This window comes from Aotus nancymaae, unplaced genomic scaffold (assembly GCF_030222135.1).
Source record: "Aotus nancymaae isolate 86718 unplaced genomic scaffold, 86718_ANA_hifiasm-v0.15.2.pri h1tg000016l, whole genome shotgun sequence".
In the NCBI taxonomy this organism is placed as follows: Eukaryota; Metazoa; Chordata; class Mammalia; order Primates; family Aotidae; genus Aotus; species Aotus nancymaae.
This window is the reverse complement of record NW_026988428.1, coordinates 5,925,592-5,946,989: the sequence shown is the minus strand read 5'-3', so window position 1 is coordinate 5,946,989 and position 21,398 is coordinate 5,925,592. Positions and strand designations below refer to the sequence as shown.

Genomic DNA, 21,398 nt, shown 5'->3' with positions numbered 1-21,398 from the left:
TCAAAAAAGAATAGACACTCCATGACAATCAGCTCCTTGTCTGTGGAGCTGCGGCTTCTGTACCTACAGCCCTCACACAGATTCTGGCAATGGTAAGTGCTCCATGGTTGTGTGATGCGTGGATTAACACATGCCTGCAAACACAACAGGTATTTGTTGCATGAAATAATGCACACATGCCAACATGAGAGAAAGAACAGCCTCGTTTCAGCTGAGCTCCACTCTTCGGCTCTCAGGCACTTGGCCGAGGCCTTTAACCAAACTGCACTTTTATGACGTTCTGTTGTCAATGGTCTTTTATAACAACAAAGGCAGTATGTGTTCACTGTAGAAAATTTGGGAATCCACAACAAACACAAACTTGAAGATTCAAGTAGCCTAGAAATAGCCACTGTTGACCGTGTTTTTATGCATAAATCATACAAAATTGAAGTCATGCTATTCTTCTTGATTTGTGATCTACTCTTTTCATTTAACAATGTGGCATTAACATTTCAGACGTCACTTAACTCTTCTAAAATGTATTGTTTCAAGGCTGCATTGCATTCCATTGCACAACTACACAAGGCTGTCACCAATGCCACATTGTTGGACATGATATCTGTTTCCTTTTCTTGGCTACCATAAAAAATAACAATAAACATCCTTGCACGTTTACGTACATTTCCATTATTATTTTCTACAGACAGATTCCATAAGTGGAATTGCCTGACAAATTGAAATACAAATTAGAGCATTTGTAAGTATTGCTAAATTGCTCTCTAGAACAACTACATCGATTAATACTACTGCATCAGTGTTTAAAAATGTTCATCTCCTTTTCTCTTTACCAAATGGATGCTAATATTTTTAAAACATCTATAATACCATGTTGTGACTGTTAATCATCTTTCTTTTTAATTAGATCACAGATTTCTTGCGAGTACTTTCTTTTACTTCTGTAATTACTCCTGATATGAAGCAGGCACTCATATCAGGAGTGGATGGATAGATAAACTGGATGAATTTTGTCAAGGATTACCAGGAAGAACACTGAGCTACATGAACAAGTTGTCATTTTCCTGTTTCAAGAGCTCTCCTGCCCAGTTTACATGTGCACCTGAGCACAGTCCACCCTCCCTGCTAAGCCCTGCTGCCCTGCTGAGGATCCGTTTGCTTTTGGTTTGGGAGCATCGGGTGCACACCCCACCAGATCTGGCTCTCCCTCCCGTTTAGCTTCAGCAGAAGAGGTAGCAGAATTACTAAGTTCAGCTGACATGATGCTTACTGCTGCAAGTATCACTAATTAATGATTTAACCACAGAATAATAAGTCCCAGATTTCCCTTAGCAAAGCAAAACCGAGAGTAAACCCCACACTGGTCTGCTCCACAGCATCCAAGCCTACCGACTGCAAAGAGACAATCACCAGGGGCTGCATCTGACCCAGAATTTGTGCTAGAAGAAATTTAACCCAATAATGCCATGCTAGAGAGCTGCCTGCTACCCACTCACCCCATGTGCAGATCCCAGCTTGCCGGGCCTCAGGGAGCCCCCCGGGAATAGGACCAGGTCTTGTTTGTTGGTACAGCCCCGTGCCCAGCACTGCTTGACATATGGAAAATACCTATTAAACATCTGGTGAATACACAGACACCAAAGAGAGGGAATAGAGGATGAAAAGATTCATGGAAGCCTGGGTGGGGAGACGGCAGCGTGAGGAGTATTCTCTGATGTTCTTCATTGTCATCCACATGGAGTAGAGCAAATGGACACACAGGGAAGAAACAGCTGGGGCCACAGCTGGGCAGCTATACTGCTTGTAAATTCTCGGATCTGGATTTGGTCTTAAGTCAGAAACAACTCCACTCCCTTTGCCTGTTCTATGCTGCCTTCCAACACTAGAGAAAAATGTTTAATACCCTCCATCTGAGAATTTGTGTTCAATAAATAATGTTTATTCTAATTTTAAAATTAAAATGCCTTGAATAATCAACTTAGATTCCAGTTATTGTGAAGAGGTTCTCACAGCAACATTTCGCCTGAAATGGCCCTTAGATGCTAAAGTGGGCCCTATACAGTAAAAAAAATACATATATGGAAGTGAGAACTATTATCTGCCTACACAAATTGACAGTAAAATCATAGATTTTCTGGGCTGGAAAGACAGAGAACAAAATGAAAAACAGACTCTCCAATGCATTTTGTTTTTTAATGCATACCTTCTTTGGCTGTAGATAAGGTAACCATTCTAATGACACTGAATGCCAATAAGGGCTTATGTGCAAATACAGCAGAAGCAGCTATATAATTCATTCATTCATTTATTTGATGTTAGGCACTATGGAAACAAAAACAGTATGTTCCTCCCCAGTCTCATCAAGCTTACTGTCAGCTGGGGAGATCCACAAGACTCTACTGCAACAGCTAACAGAGGCCTATGCCCACTGGCTTACGGAAGTTCTTTTCCAGGCTTCTCAAGGAAGTGAGAAAAGAAGGAATTCGGAAAAAGTGGGATGCAACAAGAATTATGCTAGTCGAAAATATATTAATAATAGCAACAGTTACATTTACTGAGTGCCCTACTATGAACCCAGTACTAATAACAACTCATTGATCACAGCACTTTGGGAGGTCAAGGCAGGCAGATCACCTGAGGTCAGGAGTTTGAGACCAGCCAGGCCAACATGATGAAACTCCATCTCTACCAAAAACACAAAAATTAGACAGGCATGGTGGTACACACCTGTAGTCCCAGCTACTTGGGAGGCTGAGGCTGGAGGATTGCTTGAACCTGGGAGGCAGAGGGTGCAGTAAGCAGAGATTGTGTCACTGTACTCCAGCCTGGGAGACAGGGTGAGACCCTGTCTCAAAAACAACAACAAACTAATTGAGGTGGAATCTATTATCTTCATTTTACAGAGGAAGAAACTGAGACTTTGAGAGTTTAGTTTACCCAGCTCATAAGATCCTGAACAAGAGAAGAACAATCTGGAGGTAGAGTTGAAAACTAGCATATAACAGTCATTGTCCCAAATGTCACTTGAAAAATAGATGCACATCTTCCATTAAGTATCTGTTGCTATGTAACAAATTACCTTCAAAAATTAGTGGTCTAAAACAACAAATATCCTTTATCTCAAAGTTTCTGTGGGTCAAGAATTCAGGGACAGTTTAGGTGGGTTGATCTGGCTCAGGATCGCTCAGATTTGCAGTTCAGATGCCAACCAGGGCTGTGTTCATCTGAAGGCTTGACTGGGGCTGCACAGTCTACTTCCAAGATACCCCACTCACATAGCTGTTGGCAGAAAGCCTCAGTTTCCTTGCCATGTGGGCCTCTTTATAGGGTTGAGTGTGAAGCCATAGAGCAGGTGGCTTTCCCAAGACCCAGTAATCTAAGAGAGGGCAAAATAGAAGCCACAATGTCGTTTACAATCTAGTCTCCAAAGTCAAACAATATCACTTCTTTAACTTTCTATTAATTAGAAATGAGTCTTCAAGTACAGCCCATGTCAAGGGGAAAGGAATTAGGCTCCGCCTTTTAAATGGTGGAGAATTAGTGGTCATGTGGTAAAACCATCACTATAGCTCAGACAGGAAACTAGAATTGAGTGGGGGGATCCTATCTAGAGAAAAATGTTTGTGTTTCAAAAAGAAGTGGGTAGCAAATAAACTAGCTCTTGAGTGCTGAAAAAATAAGATAGTATCTATAAGCCAGGCAAAGGAGATTGCTCATCTATCAAGTGCATAAGTCAATTGTTTTATTTTTAGACAGGGTCTGACTCTATTACCCAGGCTGGAGTGCAGTAGTGCATTCCCAGCTGACTGTGGCTTTGGGCTCCTGAGCTCCAGTGATCTTCCTGCCCCAGCCTTCCAAGTAGCTAGGACTACAGGTATGTGCCACCACACCCAGCTAAGTTGTTGTTGTTGTTGTTTTTAAAGATGAGCTCTCACTATGTTGCCCAGAGTGGCGTCAAACTTCTGGCTTCAAGTGCTCCTCCTGCCTCAGCTTCCCAAAGTTCTGGCATCACAGGTGTGAGCTACCACACCCAGCCATGGTGTAATACTTTTAGAAGAGGCTGGTGGCTGAGTAAAATTCATAGTTGTAGGAAAAGAAATATGAAGTTTAAAAATGCGTTTTGGTTATTAATTCTTTTTGTTGCTTTCCCTACCTTTGAGCAAAAGTTCTTTTGAAAATGTCAAGTTACTTACTAGATACGCCTTAAGAAAGGGTTTGGGGCTGCAAAAGTAGGTGGGAATTAGAATCTCTGGGGGACCACAGGAGGAGGGTGGTTGCAGGGATCAATGGGAGGGAACGCAGAGGGGAGAAAAGGAAGAGCAGGTCTCCTAGGTAAGCAGCTTCCACCAGAAATTCTCCTTCAGGGCTCTCCTTGGCATATCCCAGACTTCTGAACACTGTGTGCTCTGCTCAAAAGAGGAAGGCTTTTCCTTTTCAGAGCATAGAGAAACTAGATAAAATGAACTTCCTAGCATAGAAAGCTGAATGTCAAAAAAAATCAATTTACATGACCTTACCAATGCAAAATGCAAACCATGAAATGGTCTTAACATACTGAAGCCAGCGTTTGCACTGTGGAGAAAAAGATAGGCAGCAAAGCCCAGAGCCGGCCCAGCATCGCCGCTGCGTGGAGAGCGCAGCAGTGGGGCCTGGCTGAAACCCTAGCGCCATCTATAACCAGCTGCGACACCTTGGGAAAATCCACCTTTCTCAGGTGTGGGTTCCTTTTGGTAAAGATAGGGGTACTAGTACTTTCTTACAAGGCTGCGAGAGTTTAATGAGAAACATAGAGCTCAATGAATATCAACTATCATTCATGCATGACAGGGACTAAGACATGAAGTTAGACTCCATTAGGAGTAAAATTAGAGAACATATGTTCATTTTCTGCATCTCAATGTATGGTTTTATCTTGAACACTGTGCAGAAAGCAAACAGTAAATCGCTGCGCCTCCTCTCCCTCCCTCAACTTCCCTAACTTCCCATCCCTTCACTCTTGGAGAAAGGGGAGGGCCCTCATCACTCAGATCAGGCACCAAGAAGCACAGAGAGCTGCTGTTTCCCCGAATACCAGCCATGTTTCAGAGGCTTTAATCTGGGGAAGGAGCCATGGCAGCGGCTTCCCATGGCTCCTGAATTCCATCTTTCTGAACCATGTTTTTTGTGCACAGCAGTTTTACCCTATTCAACAGCAGCTTTTCCCATTCCCAGAAATTAGGTACAGGGGTGCCACTGGGGGACTCCTAGGAATTCTAGGGAAAGGGACCCCAGGAGAGGTGTAAAGGTTGGTAAGGACCCTCTCTGGAGCAAAGGGTGGGAAAATCATCCCCACATAGCTTTTATCTCCTAATGAAGCCTCACGTCTCAAACCACAGAGCAATGTAAGTTCATCACCAGCAAGGCTGTGGTTGTCTCCAGAAGCACAGTTCTCTGGCCTTGAAGAAGAGGAAGCCCAATATGCTTTAGAAGGTACATAAGAAGGTACCTGAAAGACTCTGATGAAAGAATCATCATCAATTCCCATATTACATGGCCAAATGTCAGCAGGCTAGATGACCACTGTGGTCCCTCATACTCATTTTCCAGCAGGGGGATACTGCCCAAGCTTGGTCAGAACCCTGCAGTGAGAAATAGGCTAAAATCCCCTTTCCAGATCTAGTCCTATAGCATCCCATCAGGGAAATACTCTCTGATGCTCCTGAATACCTTGCCAGCCCACACCACCTTACCCATTTAATAACTGAAGCACTTTTCTAAAAGTTGCCAAGCCCAGTTTTACTAAGGGTCCCAATATAAAACCTTCATCAACTATTCATGCCTCTCAGGGGCTTAACTGAGACCTTTCAGAGAACAGTGTGAGAGACTTAGTACGTAGTTACAAACCCTGCCTAGGAAATCAATTTATTCTGGATTCTTGGAGGAAGAATAGAGCGTGTGCTATTTACTTTTAATAACAAAACCCCTTGGCATCTTAAGCTCATCTCTTAGTCAAGGAGAATTGCTATTCATCATTACAAGGTAAGGTCTGGCCTTAAAGCCTGCTTCCACTGGCCGCATTCTTAGATACATACCTGTGGGGGAACTGCAGATGGACCCTCTGTGGAGTCAGGAGAGACACCATCACACACCCATCAAGCTTCTATGACTGATTCAAGGCCATCAGCTTCTGGCCCTTGCCAAGCAGCTGGATTTTTTTTTTTTTTTTCCCCAAGATGGAGTTTTGCTCTTTTGCCCAGGCTGGAGTGCAGTGGCACAATCTTGGCTGAGTGCAACCTCTGCCTTCTGGTTTCAAGTGATTCTCCTGCCTCAGCCTCCTGAGTACCAGGATTACAGGCGCCCGCCACCACGCCTGCCTAATTTTTGTATTTTTAGTAGAGACGGGGTTTCACCATGTTGGCCAGGGGTTTCACCATGTTGGCCAGGCTGGTCTCAAACTCCTGACCCCATGATCTGCCCACCTTGGCCTCCCAAAGTGCTGGGATTTACAGGCATGAGCCACTGCAACCGGCCCAGTTGGAATTTTTAAAAAGTTCGCACTGTGGAATACTTTCCTTGGCCTCAATAACCAACCCTCAATAACCAACGCCCTCACCACCACTCAGTGAGTCTTATGATATGCCAGGCACTGCTCTAAGTCTTTATGGGTATCATCGCTTTTGTTTTTCACCACTGCCTGAGGGGCTGGTTCTATTATCTCTCCCATGTCTTACAAATGCAGAAACTGAGACACAAGGGGATGGGTAAGGGAGCTGCCCGAGGTCCCACAGCTAAAAAAGTAGGAGAGCTGGGATCCACACCCACAGTCTGGCCCCAGAGGCTGTACACATGCTGCTGTGTTACTCAAACCTGCCTGCCATACGGGTTTCAGGGTTTCTTCGTGCCATTTAAGGATGAAGCACCCTCTCTCCTTTGGCATCTTAGCAAGACACTAGTTGGGCATTATATAGTAGCCATCTGATACTTGCTCTGTGGCCATACCTTAGCTGATTCTACACTGGATATCAATTTATTCTGGATTCTTGGAGGAAGAATAAAGTATGTTGCTATTTACTTTTCATAACAAAACCCCTTGGTGTTTTGTTTTGTTTTGTTTTTTACTTAATGTTGACTCTTTCAGCTTCCTTACCCCAAATGGTATTCTAGTAATGATCAAAGCTTCATTTCCCTTAAGAAGCACAATAAAAACAGTAGAACATGGATTTTGAAGCAAAGAGAAGCCCTTTACTACTTTATGAGTGACCTTGGGCGAGACAGGTAACATCTCTGAGTCTTAGCCTCCTTGCTCATGATATGTAGGTGGCCATATTTACCTTTTAATATTATTATGAGAAAGACAAGACATAAAGTATATCAAGTGTATAAACCACCTGTTATATGCAATAAAGAGTAATTCCCTGAGGTCCTTTCCTGTTCTAAAAGTCTGTAACTAGCTTTACTGCTTGGGTGATTACATATCCTCAAGGAAGGAAAGGTTCAAGTTTACTGGCTTGTTTCCATCTAAAGCTTGTCTCCGGGGTGTAGAAAATCAAGTTCTTGATATCTACCAGCTCTTCAGTCTCATGCTAAATCTAAGGGACTTACATTCCAGGGAGCAATAAAATGCACGTTCAGGGGAAGATAACAAACTATTCCACAAGCAAATGATCGAGCAGGAAACCAGCACTGAGCAGAAAACTAACAGAAGAAGATCCTTCCCCCTGGGCCCTGTGTGAGGTTAGGTAAGAGAAATGTTTAGGAAAGAGCAGATTGGGGCAGACAGAGAAGATGAGGGGGGAAAATCCAGGAAGGGCAGAGTAGAAAGGAAGGAAGAAGGGAGAGAGAGAGAAGATAGAAAGGAAGAGAGAAAAAGAAAGAGAGGGAGCAGCACCCACACATGTGCAGGCACTAAGGTCTGGAATGTAAAGACAGAAGATCAGAAGATGTATCCAGTCAACAGGAAGACAGCTGACTGGGCGGGGAGTCAGGATTACATCCTCAATTGATGGTGTACACATTGTTGCATTTTGCTTTACCACTTACCAAGTGCTTTACATGTGTAATCCTGCTTAATCCTCATAAAGGCCATGCTAAGCCTATACTAGCCCCATTTTTCAGTTGAGGAAACACTCAAGAGAGATTCAGATTCACATTATTTCCGCAACTGATTCTCAAAATAATTCTGAGAGATGAGTAGGGGAAGTATTATTTCCATTTCAAAGAAAAAGAAAAGGTCAGTTAAGGCTCAGAGAATCCAATGATCCATCTGAGTGCTTCTCGATGCTAAAGATCCAATGCCCCCTTTTTTTTCTTTTTTTGAGACACCATCTTGCTCTGTTGGCCAGGCTGGACTACAGGGGCACGATCTCAGCTCACTGCAACCTGCACCTCCTAGGTTCGAGCAATTCTCCTGCCTCAGCCTCTTAAGTAGCTGAGATTACAGGTACCTGCCGCCACACCCAGCTATTTTTTGCATTTTTAGTAGAGACGGGGTTCTACCATGTTGGCCAGGCTGGTCTCAAACTCCTGACCTCACGTGATCCACCCGCCTCAGCCTCCCAAAGTGCTGGTATTGTATGTGTAAGCCACCACACCCAGCCAACACCCTCTTTTTATGATTAATATTTATAATGATACCATTTATAAATAAACCAAAACTCAAAAATCATAACCACAACTGTGACAACCAAAACTGCCCCCCCACAAATATCCAAGCACCCCCTAAGGGATAGGTTGCTTCAGGCTAAAAGCTATTCGAAGTCAAAGGTAGGACCAGTCCTCAACCTTGGGTCTCCTGACTTTCAAAGAAGGGCTATTTCTCCTTGAAAAGGCGGGATGTGGCCAGAGAGTGGGGGACCTAGACCAGCAGAGCCATGACAGAGAAGCCTGGACATCAGTAAGGTCAGGCCTCCAGCCTCTTTCCCTCTAACGCTGGCCACCAGTATTGAGAAAATGATGGCATTTATATCACAACCTCTCACAGCCTCAGCTCTGTAATCTCTGAAACTCATCTTCCTGAAATGGAAAGTAAGCACTGTCTTCTACCCTATCACGGTACATATTCCATATGCCAGTTCTGATGAAAAAAAAAACAACACACAGGGACTTGAGAAGAATCACTTATGCTCTTCACAGCCAACTCATAATACAAAACAAAACATCAGGAAACAAGACTTTTGTTTTAAAAGTCTGTGCAAGGAGCTGGATTCGATTTATCTTCCTCTTGGTCTAACCACTTGACAGGACTGATGGCTTTGATCAACCTGCCAACAAAAACCAAAAAGACATCTCAGAGCCCACATTCCAGGGGCGCCTTTGGGAGATTCGGGGCTGACAAACTGTATGTGCAGATTCTCAGAAGAAAAGCCAAACATCATTTTCATTCTTGAGGTTTAATTTATGTGATTTAACGCCGTGTTAGCGTGCTTGTAAACCTATGTCATGACCAGTCAAGCAGGAGGCAGGACGCACTTCTCTCAGTCGGTTGTGCCACATTATTTTAACAGACATTAGAAAATAAGACAAAGATACCATGAAGAAACTGCTGGCTCACATCCTAAAGCTCCACCTCAGTGGAATTATGTATTCAAAGAATGACTGCAAACCACCTACATAGTGCCAGGAGCTAGTTTAACAATGTCCCTGGTCCTCCCTCCCAGGTCTCTACAACCTGCTGAAGAAAATGTGCCAGGTACGCAGGCACAAGGCCCTGGAGTGAGCAGTGCAAAAGGCAGTGAGAGCAAAAGTCAAAAATAAATTCAATCAGGCCGGACGTGACGGCTCACGCCTGTAATCCCAGCACTTAGGGAAGCCAAGGCAGTCAGAGCACTTGTGGTCAGGAGTTCGAGACCAGCCTGGCCAACATGGTGAAACCCCATCTCTACTAAAAAAAAAAAAAAAAAAAATACAAAAATTAGCTAGGCACAGTGGTGGGTGCCTGTAATCTCAGCTACTCAAGAGGCTGAGGCAGGAGAACTTCTTAAACCTGAGAGGCAGAGGTTGCAGTGAGCCAGGATCGCACCACTGTACTTCAGCCTGGCTGACAGCCTCTTTTTGTAATTAATATTTATAATGCCACCATTATTACCTTGAAAGGGCCAGACTCCATCTCAAAGAAAAAAAAATTTTTTTAAATCCAATCAATGTTTGGCTGTGTGGTAACCAAAGCCAGGAATAGTGGGCATACATAAAATCCACAGAAACCACAGATTTAGATTAATATAAGGCAAACCCTTTTCAGAATATTAACAGGTACATCTCTCTTGATTACCCTTTAACCACACCTTCCAACAAGCCTAAGACTGACTTACGAGGCAGAAGGAAGAGGGACTACTGGTTTATCCAAGGTCAGCTGAGCAGCAGAAACCAAACACCAACTGAGAAAAAAGAGCCATGTGCAAAAAGGAGATAACTTGAGGTGGAAATTCTGGACATACAGTGACATGGATGCATATTGCCTTGTCTACAGAGTAAAAGAGAGAAAGATTCCTATGCCAAGGGAAAGACAGATCCAAAATAGCTTTAAGGTTTGTTAAAGTCCTCTGATGCAGAGTTCAATTGCATTAATTCTGTCCTCATTTTTGAAAGGAGGCATGCCACATTTTTAAGAAATAAATAAATATTGCCAAAATTTGTTTAATTTCTTATAAAGTTGGGAAACTTTTTTCCCCAAGTTTTTTCCCTGTATTTTCAATAACAAATTCCCTAATTTATTCTCCAAAGAAACTATGGTGTCCTATTTCATGGAGGGCAAAAATGACATCCACAAGGTCAGCTTGCAGAATGTGCGATAATGCTACTAAAGGTTTTCGTTTCTAAAAAGATTTCTTAAGATGTAATTTATATACCATCAAGTGCAACCATTTAAGTATACAATTCAGTGGTTTATATACATTTAGTATATTGCAACCATTACTATAATTTAATTTTGGAACAGTTTCATCATCCTTTAACAATTCAGTGGTTTATATACATTTAGTATATTGCAACCATTACTATAATTTAATTTTGGAACAGTTTTGTCATCCTTTAACAAAACTTTACGTTTATAAGCAGTCACTCCCATTTTCCCTTACTACTGGTCCCCTTCTTTTACCCTAGGGAAATACTAATCTACTTTCTGTCTCTATAGATCTGCCTCTGCTGAACGTTTTATATAAACAGAACCATAGAAGATCTGGTCCTTTGTGACTGGCTTCTTCCACTTTGCATGTTTTTGAGGGTCATCTCTGTGATAGAATATATCAGTACTTCATTCTATTTGTTGCTGAATAATATTCCATTACAGGGATATATCATATTCTGTTTATCCATTTATCAGTTGAAAAAAATTGGGGTTGTTTCCACTTTTTTTGCTAAGAGTGTTGCTATAAACATTTGTATGCAAGTTTTTGTGTGGATATATGTTTTCATTTCTTTTGGGTATAATATACCCAGGAGTGGAACTGCTGACTCATATATTAACTTTATGTTTAGCTGACTTTTTTTAGAGACAGGGTCTTGCTATGTTGCCCAGGCTGGCCTTGAACTCCTAGGGTCAAGAGTTCCTCCTGTCTCAGCCTCCCAAGTAGCTGGGATGACAGGTACATACCACAGTGTCCACCTATGTCTAGCATTTTGAGGAAGTGCTAAATTGTTTTCCAAAGAGGCTGCACCATTTTACCTCCCCACTAACAGTGTATTCAGTGTCTCCACATCCTCGCCAACCTTGTTATTTTTCCATTTTTTTATTACAGCCATCCTAGTGGGTATCAAGTGGTATCTCAGTGTGGTTTTGATTTGAATGTCCATAGGACTAATGATATTAAGCATCTTCTCATGAGCTTACCAGCCTTTGTATATCTTCTTTGGAGAAATGTCTACTCAGATCCTTTGCCCATTTTTTAATTGAGCTGTCTTTATTGTTGAGTCATAAGAGCTCTTTATATATTCTAGATACAAGTCACTTAACAGATAGATGATTTGCAAATATTTCCTTCCAATGTATGAGTTGTCTTTTCACTTTCTTGATGATGTCTTTTGAAGCACACATTTTTTATTTGACAATGTGAAAGGTTTTGAAAGTACTTTTTAGTACATATCTTACAGGGGAGGTGAAATTAAGATAGGAGCATATTTGTACACCCATGTGCAAAGCAGCATTATTCACAATTGCCAAAAGAGAAAGCTACCCAAGTGTTTATCAACAGATGAATGGATGAACAAATGTGGTATGTAGATATTATTCGGCCTTAAAAAGGAAGGAGATTCTGATACATCCTACACTGTGGATGAACCTTGAGGACATTATGCTAAGTGAAATAAGCCCATCACAAAAAGACATATATCATACAATTCCACTTACATGAGATCCCTAGAGTAGTCAAAGTCATACAGACAGAAAGTAGAATGGTGGTTGCGAGGAAATTAGAAGGGGGTAAGTGACAAGTTATTGTTTAATGGGTACAGAGTTTCTGTTTGGGAAGAAAAAAAGAGATGAAAAGATGAAAGGAGATTGACAGCAGTGATGGTTGTACAACAATGTGATTGTAATAAATGCCATTGAACTGTACACTGAAAACTGTTAAAATAATTAATAAGTAATGAACAGATAAGGGGCCGGGCATGGTGGCTGATGCCTATAATCCCAGCACTTTGAAAGGCTGAGGCAGGTGGATCACCTGAGGTCAGGAGTTCGAGAGCAGCCTGACCAACATGGTGAAACCCCGTCTCTACTAAAAATACAAAAAAAATTAGCCAGGCATGGTGGCAGGCGCCTATAATCCCAATTACTCAGGAGGCTGAGACAGGAAAATTACTTGAACCCAAGAGGTGGAGGTTGCAGTGAGCCAAGATCAAGCCACTGCACTCCAGCCTGGGTGACACAGTAAGACTCCATCTCAAAAAAAAGAAAAAGTAAATAAATAACAATAAACAGATGAGGGCAGCAGCTAGTTCCCAGTCCTTGGGTTTTAGCTTATCATTTTGCTCTTTCCTGCTAACTTCTATGCCAATAAGTAAAATAAGCCAAAAGCACAAAAAATAAAAGGTTCAACTAATCCAAAAACAAGCAGCATACAGTGCTCAATGAAACAGCAAAATGTGAAAATAAATTCCTTCTGCTGAATCCCATATTTGTAGAAGGTCTATACTATGTGAAGAACAATCCTGAGCGCTGGGGATTCAGAAACATCTAAGACAAAGACCCTGTGCCCTAAAGGAATTTTCAGACCAGGAATATATTTTCAATTCTATGAATGGCATTCAACCTAATTCAACTTGCATGCTTTTTGAATGGGAATCTTGTAATGACTGGATTGAACAACACTGCAATCAGAGTTTGACTACATTTAGGGAAGCTCTCGTTTCTTCTTCCCTTCTCTGACAAAGCAGCATATCTTTCAACTCTATGAAAATTTAAAGCTCTTACTCATCTGTTAAATATAAAAGGAGGATGATTATGCAATTTGGGATCCAGATAGTCATTTTTCTGAATGAGTTCATGCATATGCTTATTTACAACTATTTCATTTTTTCCTGAATGCATGCAAAAGATCACTGCAGCTTAACAGTATGCAAATCTATTCATATTGTGAAATCATAACAGCAGCACCAGCCTGCTGAGAACTAAGAGGAAATGCCACATACGACCAAAGACTAAATTACCTACCAAATCAAGCCTTTGAAAAGCATAGACACAATTACTATGGCACAAGAATATACAAGAATAAGAAAAAGTTCTAGCAGAGAGATTAGTTAGAATATCCATGCCAAAAAGTGCTTTAAAAAGCAGAAACATCTTTGGACAAACAGGAGTTTGTTCAATAACTCAAAAAATATTTATTAAGCACCTATTATGTGCCAGGTACCCTGCAAAGATCTAGGGGAAAAAATAAAGAACAAGACTTAGTCTTTCCAAGCCTCCCCAGAACCTCAGTGTCTACCATGGTGGGGGCAAATAAGCAACAAATTCAGTAAGATGTGATAAATGCTGTGATAGACAATGTACAAGATGCTATGAAGGCAATAGCATTATGAGATAGCATGGAGGGATCAAGGAAAGTTTGCTGAAGGACAGGAGACTTTGGGTGTGTAGAAGTAGATGGACAGGCTGGGCACAGTGACTCACACCTATAATCGCGGCACTTTGGGAGGCCGAGATGAGAGGAGTACTTGAGGCCAGGAGTTCAAGACCAGCCTGAGCAACACAGAGAGATCTCATCTCTACCAAAAAATAATAAAATCAGTCAGGTGTAGTGGCACTCGTCTGTACTCCTAGCTACTTGGGAGGGTGAGGCAGGAGTATTGCTTGTGCCCAGGAGTTCAAGATGACAATGAGCTATGATTGCACCACTGCACTCCAGCTTGGGCAACAGGGCAAGACCTTATCTCTAAAAAAGTGAAATGAAATAAAAAATAAAGTAGCCGGGCACAACAGGCAGAGAGGGTCAGTGTTCTGCAGAGAAAGAATAGTATATGCAAGAAGATGGTTCCTCTACAAAAGTAAGACACTGGGTTCTGGAGTTGGGAAGATCCAGGATAGAGTCCCACTCCACCATGTGTTAAATAAATAATCCTCACAGGTTAATTTTTTCCAGCCTCAATTTTCTAATCCATAAAATGGAGATAGCAATTTTACCTCCTCATCATGGATTAAATGAAATAAGCACATAAGTAGAGTTCCATAAACACAGCAATTATCATGAAGATAATAGTTTTTAAATAGGGGGAGTATAGCAAGAAAATAATTGAGAGAGGTACAAAAAGAAATGCATTTAATCCTTGCATTTTCCTTTGATTTTGGTCTCAAGTTTCAGCCTAACCATGAAATATTCATGTCCAACAAATGACAATGTCTTAACCACTTCAACCATTGACATAGTCTCTTTTATATGGGCACATCTATATCAGTTAGGATAAAATTCAGTTGTGAGTAACAGAGACCCAACGTAATGATTTAAACAAAATAAAAATGCATTTTTCTCCTATGTGAAAGTCCAGAGGTAGGCAGCACAGTGACAAGTATGTAAGCTCTGATCCCTGAAGTCTTCACAGAACGAAAAGCCTTCCAGCTCACCATTCCAACATCTTTAGAGTTTGGCCCTTGTTGTCATGATCCAATATGGTGGCTACAGCTCTCGTCATCACAACCATGTTCCAGGCAACAGAGTGGAAGATGGTGTAAATAAGAGAGGGCAAAAGGCACACACCACTTTTTTAAAAAAAAGATTCCAAAAGCTACCAAATAATTCTCCTTTAAGTAGAAGAATGTATTCTATTGGCCAGAACTAGTCACCTGGCCTCCTCTGGTTGCAAGGGAAGCTGGGAAATATAGTCTTTTTTTTTTTTTTTTCAAAGTGTACCATTTTCTAAGCACACATGGAACCATCACATAACTAAAATAATGAACGTATCCATCACCTCCAAAAGAGGAAATATAATCTTTATTCTGAATGGCCAAGTGCCCAAATAAAACTTCAATTTGAATAAAAAAGAGAACAGATGTTAGGATAATAGTCACTGCCACAACAATCGATGTGCTAGAAACTCAAAGTACACTAAGTAGGTATTTTAAAGGAAGGCATTTCTAAGTGCTCATTATGAGAAATCTGAAGACATCTAGATACGAAGATTGACACAAATATCAGGAGACCTGGTACACAGAGGTAAGCCACAAGGAAGTAAAAAGAGCTGTTGATAAAATGCATGAAGATAACCAAGAAGGGGATATAGGAAGAGGATGTGAAAGAAAATTAATTCCTGCTTTTAGAAAGTAATACAATGACCAAGTAGGTATATTCTTTGATTCCACAAACCCATTTCTTGCATTTTCTTCAACAGGAAAACAACTTATGCACAAATATGTTTGCTGATGAACATTTAATGAGAAGAGAAAGTAAATATTTAACTGGATGACAGGATAGAATTACTATACAAAACACTGTAGTATATTATACAGCCATTAAAAATGAAAACCATATGCAAGCAAAAACTTTTCCCTGTGGAATGAAAGTTCTTACCAACTATTATTAGATATACATTACATATATACAAACGAGGACATGAAGGTAAGTCATACGCACTCATCAGACCTCAATGCACACATCACTTTCTCAGAGCTACCTTCTCAGGCCTTGGAATAGCTCAGGTGTTGTAAGTGCCAATAGCACTGTTACCTTCCTTGGGGCCACACAAGACCGTCTGTAACTGCAGTTTTTATCTAAACTTCTCCCTTTGGACTTTAAGCTCCTTGAGGGCAGGGACCTGCAATGGGCACCTGTGATTTTTCCCTGACCAGCATCCTCCTTCTTCAATAACAGAACCTTGATACTTTGGCTTCAGTGACGGACCACATCCCAAGCCTGACCAATCAGCCCATTACATGCTCTGGTTGCTCCACGCCGTGAGCCTTCTGAGTACTGGGTCCTTGTTTACCTTTGTCTTTCCAGGACCTAGCACAGAACAAGCTTAACATGAATGTCTGATGTCCATGAATAGATGAATAGATGGATGCCCTTCTTTCAACCAAGGTACAGAGCAGAATTGGATCAAACAGATGTGTGGGTTGATGCTTTTAAGGAAAAATGTAGTAGTTAATAGAAAAATGTATTCAAAAGCAAAAATTTATTTTTCTCAAGGGTTATTTAGACCTGGGCCTCAGACCTAGCCCCACTCTTTGCTAGACTATGTCTCTGTATAAGTCACAGTTCTCTAGGTCTGTTAATTCGTTGGCAAAGAAAATTACAATATCTACTTTACATGATTGTGTGTAGGTTACCTACATATGGAAACAAATGTGATATGTACATACAATGAAAGGGTTTAGCATAGAACCTAATACACGACACCTTCTAAATGTCAGCGGTGTTTTTATTATTATACCTGGGAATAGCTACAGGCAAATATATATAGAGAGAGTGGGTGGGGATCTTCTCTTTGAGGTTTGTGTGTTTAGTATTTTCCGTGATCAAATGAGGTTATATTTAATTTCTCCTTTCTCATTTTCCTTGGAAATTTCACTGGGCTGTTGCTGTCTGTTTCTTGGAGGACACTTATTTATCTTCCAAAGTGACACCTGGCTTATGTTGTTTATCTGTTGTAGACTGGACAATGTAGAATCCATCTGGTGACCCTGCACCTCCTCCACCCCCCAACCCCCCATCCCAATCACTATTCAGGAAGCTTCCCTCTGGCAGAGTGATGACACTAGGGCAGCTGACAGTGCTAGGACAGTGCAGAGGAGGGACTTATTTTTTCCCTTTGCAGATAGATGAATAGTAATTCCAAAGCCAGGCTGATTATCAGAAAAACCAAGGGAGCTTAATGCCAAAACAACAAATAAAAACCATATCCCAGGGCCTCACCACCTGAGAATCTAATCCAGTCAGTGTAGGATGGGGCCTGGTAGTCTGTATTTTTAAAAAGCTTCCTGGATGATTCTAAAGCTCCTCCAGGCTTGGAAACTAGAGAAATAAAAGACACTCAGCCTTTGTCCAATGTATGGGTTAATATATGCTCACTCCCAGACCAAGCATAGAACTTTCACTTTTTAACGCTGACCTGCTACATAGGGGCTCCAATCCCCAGCCCACTGCAAAGCTAGATTAGCTTTATATGAAGTCATAAGTATTTTTTTAAATAAAAAATTGTCTCTTTTGTTGTCTTGGAAAGTATTTATTCAGTCAATAGATAGCACGAAGTTAGTTAAAATGATGTATCACGTATGACCTTAACCAGACCTGTAATTGGCTACAAAAGAGACTTTTGCATTTACCTGCTTTCCCTTCTCTGTATCACCTGATGCACTAGTAAGCAGTGCAGAGACTATGAAGCAAAAAAGTAGCTTTAACAGGTAAAGAAACAACAAGGAAAAGAAGTATGCAAACTGAATGATCAAAATTGAGTCACCAGCTCCAGAATAACAAAGAAGTAAAACTGCAATCTTTCAGAAAAGCTTGCCTCCTTTGAGAAACTGGCACGCTCTCTCTTTTCCAAAGAGAGATGTACCTTACCATGTATGAGTTATGTACCTTACCACGTATGAGTTATGTACTATGTACCTTACCACGTATGAGTTATGCACCTTACCACGTATGAGTTATGTACCTTACCACGTATGACTTATGCACCTTACCACGTATGAGTTATGCACCTTACCACGTATGAGTTATGCACCTTATCACGTATGAGTTATGCACCTTACCACGTATGAGTTATGCACCTTACCACGTATGAGTTATGCACCTTACCACGTATGAGTTATGCACCTTATCACGTATGAGTTATGTACCTTATCATGTATGAGTTATGCACCTTACCACGTATGAGTTATGCACCTTACCACGTATGAGTTATGCACCTTATCACGTATGAGTTATGCACCTTACCACGTATGAGTTATGCACCTTACCACGTATGAGTTATGCACCTTATCACGTATGAGTTATGCACCTTACCACGTATGAGTTATGCACCTTACCACGTATGAGTTATGTACCTTACCACGTATGAGTTATGTACCTTATCATGTATGAGTTGTGCACCTTACCACGTATGAGTTGTGCACCTTACCACGTATGAGTTATGCACCTTACCACGTATGAGTTATGTACCTTACCACGTATGAGTTATGCACCTTACCACGTATGAGTTATGTACCTTACCACGTATGAGTTATGCACCTTACCACGTATGAGTTATGCACCTTACCACGTATGAGTTATGCACCTTACCACGTATGAGTTATGCACCTTACCACGTATGAGTTATGTAGGTTACCATGTATGAGTTATGTACCTTATCATGTATGAGTTATGTACCTTACCATGTTTTCCTTTTTGATACAGCTACCAGGAAGTTCCACGTAAAATCAGTCAAAAGATCTAATTTAACACTTATGGATAGTAGTTTGTCATTCTCTTCTTTTCCATGGTCCTAATTTTTTTTCTTTTTCTTTTTTTTTTTTTTTTTTGAGACAAAGTCTCACTCTGTTGCCCAGGCTGGAGTGCACTGGCACAATCTTAGCTCCCTGCAACCTTCACCTCCCAGGTTCAAGCGATTCTCCTGCCTCAACCTCCTTAGTAACTGGGGTTACAGGCATGCGCCACCATGCCCAGCTAATCTTTGTATTTTCCGTAGAGACGGGGTTTCACCATGTTGGCCAGGTTGGTCTAGAACTCCTGACCTCAAGTGATTCACCCACCTCAGTCTTCCAAAGTTCTCAGATTACAGGTATGAGCCACCATGCCCAGCCCTGATTTTCAATTTCTAGGTCCACTTTACTAATATTATTATTCATTGGGTGAGAAGTCACTCCAAATTTGTTTTAGGAAGGAGCAAGGTAAGTCAAATAAACAAACTCCCTGGAAACTTATTTATATTCCATCAACGCAGCACACTGTCTAGCTCTTCCTAAGCAAGCTCATCAGAACTATCCACTGCTGAAAGCTCTTAGGACATGTACTTTTTTCCTAGGTTTTATTTGGTATTCAAAGCCCACAGCAAAAATTATATCCATTACAGAACAGACACTGCTTGGTGGCCATGCCAGCTGACACACCACCACCACCATCTCCTCTGGGAGATGTTTTACCTTAAAGCACAAACACTATGTTTCATCCTGATATAGGGCCTGTGGCTAGAAAGTGATTGTTATCATTTTCTATTCATGTGTTCTCATCAGAAAAAAAAAAGTACATTCTCTTATAATTCCCTATCACAGACAACTTCAAATCATCTAATGTATGTCCCTTTAAATCACTGAACCAGCTGCTTTTGTAAAGACTATTGATTTTTATCCTGCATAAATTATTTTATAAGATAGATGACAAAAGGAGAAGAACCAGCAGATTCAACAATTACCTCTGGTTTTATTTAAAGGAAGAAATATTCTCTTCCCTCTAATAAGAACACATCACTTTTCCTTTCCTGCCCCTGCCTTTCACGTTGTGAAAATCAGATAAGATACAAACAATCCCAAACCCTGCAAAACACTAGAAGTTTCTCAAGAAAATCAATTCTTATTTTAGCGCATAGGGAGGATTTCTGACACATGGTTTGGTGACACATTCATTTATTAATTTCTTTCAGTAAATATTTATCAAGCATCTACTGTGTGCCAGGAACTAGACAAGGCATAGACTCAGCCTGCGCCTTTCCTATACGATGTCATTTGGGGGAGCACAAAGGGTTTTGTTCAGAGCTGCTTTCCTGCTAGTATGGCTGTGCTAGTTCTTCAAATGGTTAAATATTCTTATATCTCAAGTCCCCTCCACATCCCCCTGCTGACTGATCTCTTCTCCAGCACCCTAGACCTTCTGCATGGATTTACGTTTGACCCAGCTGGGACCCCAGGGCATGGCCCAGCACTGTGGACCTCAGCCCTTCCGCGGGATACTCCTGCTGGGTACCAGTCAATAGGCATTTTTAACAGCTCCTCCTCATTTCAGGACTAGCCTATAGAACTAACAGTGGACTCCCATTCACCACCTCACCCATTTCTTCCCATGTTCTCATATCAACTCCTCCTCTGGCTGAGATACAACAAGCTCTGCAGGAGAAATGAGAACTCTCCCTTTACCTCTCAAGAGGGTGAGGGTCTCAGTGTCTCCATTTTACTATCACCGATCAAGACCAGTTGGAGGTTCTGCCTTCCTCCCACCCAAGGTGATGTTCACAGTGTCCACTTTGTCAGAGTATCAAGCAAGTGAAGAGTGTCCTTCTTCTTATTGTTTTGGCAAATGTAGAATCATCACAGGGAATCTGTTTAAAACAAAAATGTGCAATGAAGAAAGAGCAACTGTGGGTGACTAGGCAATCCACACCAGGGTTTGAAAATGATTAAAACCAGTCACTAGAATGCTGCCTGGGCAGAATTCCAAACAGGGGAACTGCAGGGTGAGAGTGACAGATGCCAAATCCAAGCCATAGTTTCTGCAATGATTATGCAAAGCACTGGCCTTTCATGCTTTGATGGTAATGCACTCATTTCTCCAACTTTCAGCACACTAAATGCAAGTGTGGCTTAATGATGGCAACTGGATTGAAAGGTAATTGGGAGCTGAAAATAAAGACTTTGCCTCATTATCATAATTCTCTACCAGAAATGTTTGTTATGTCAAAAAGCACTTTTCCCTGGGCACCAATTTAAAGGAACAGCCATTAAGATTTTAAGGGTGTAAGCATTAACAGTGTTTTTAAGTCGTGAATGCTGTTTATAAAAAATAGATATGAGGGACCTTGGATAACTGAACGTATTTCAGGCAAGTAAGATGTGAGAGTAGTAAGTTCAAGCCATGAGTCTATTCTGCTCACCTGATTCCCCTCTGATATCATTTTTTCTACTCCTCCCATTTCCTTTCCATCTCCAATGCCCCTTCCCCTATCTCAGGTACCCCCACCATACCTTGCATAACCTCTTATAAGAGGCAAGGTGTGTTAAAGAAAGA

The 21,398-nt window shown here is 41.3% G+C and overlaps 1 protein-coding gene and 1 pseudogene across 3 annotated transcripts in view; one reads left to right on the top strand and one right to left on the bottom strand.

The window, feature by feature from the left end:
- Positions 1-21,398, bottom strand: part of TMCC3 (transmembrane and coiled-coil domain family 3) — a 299,140-nt gene that overhangs the window by 221,994 nt on the left and 55,748 nt on the right. The window lies entirely within an intron of this gene.
- The window catches only part of LOC105728881 (keratin, type I cytoskeletal 19-like), a 39,233-nt pseudogene continuing 33,848 nt past the window's right edge, over positions 16,014-21,398 (top strand).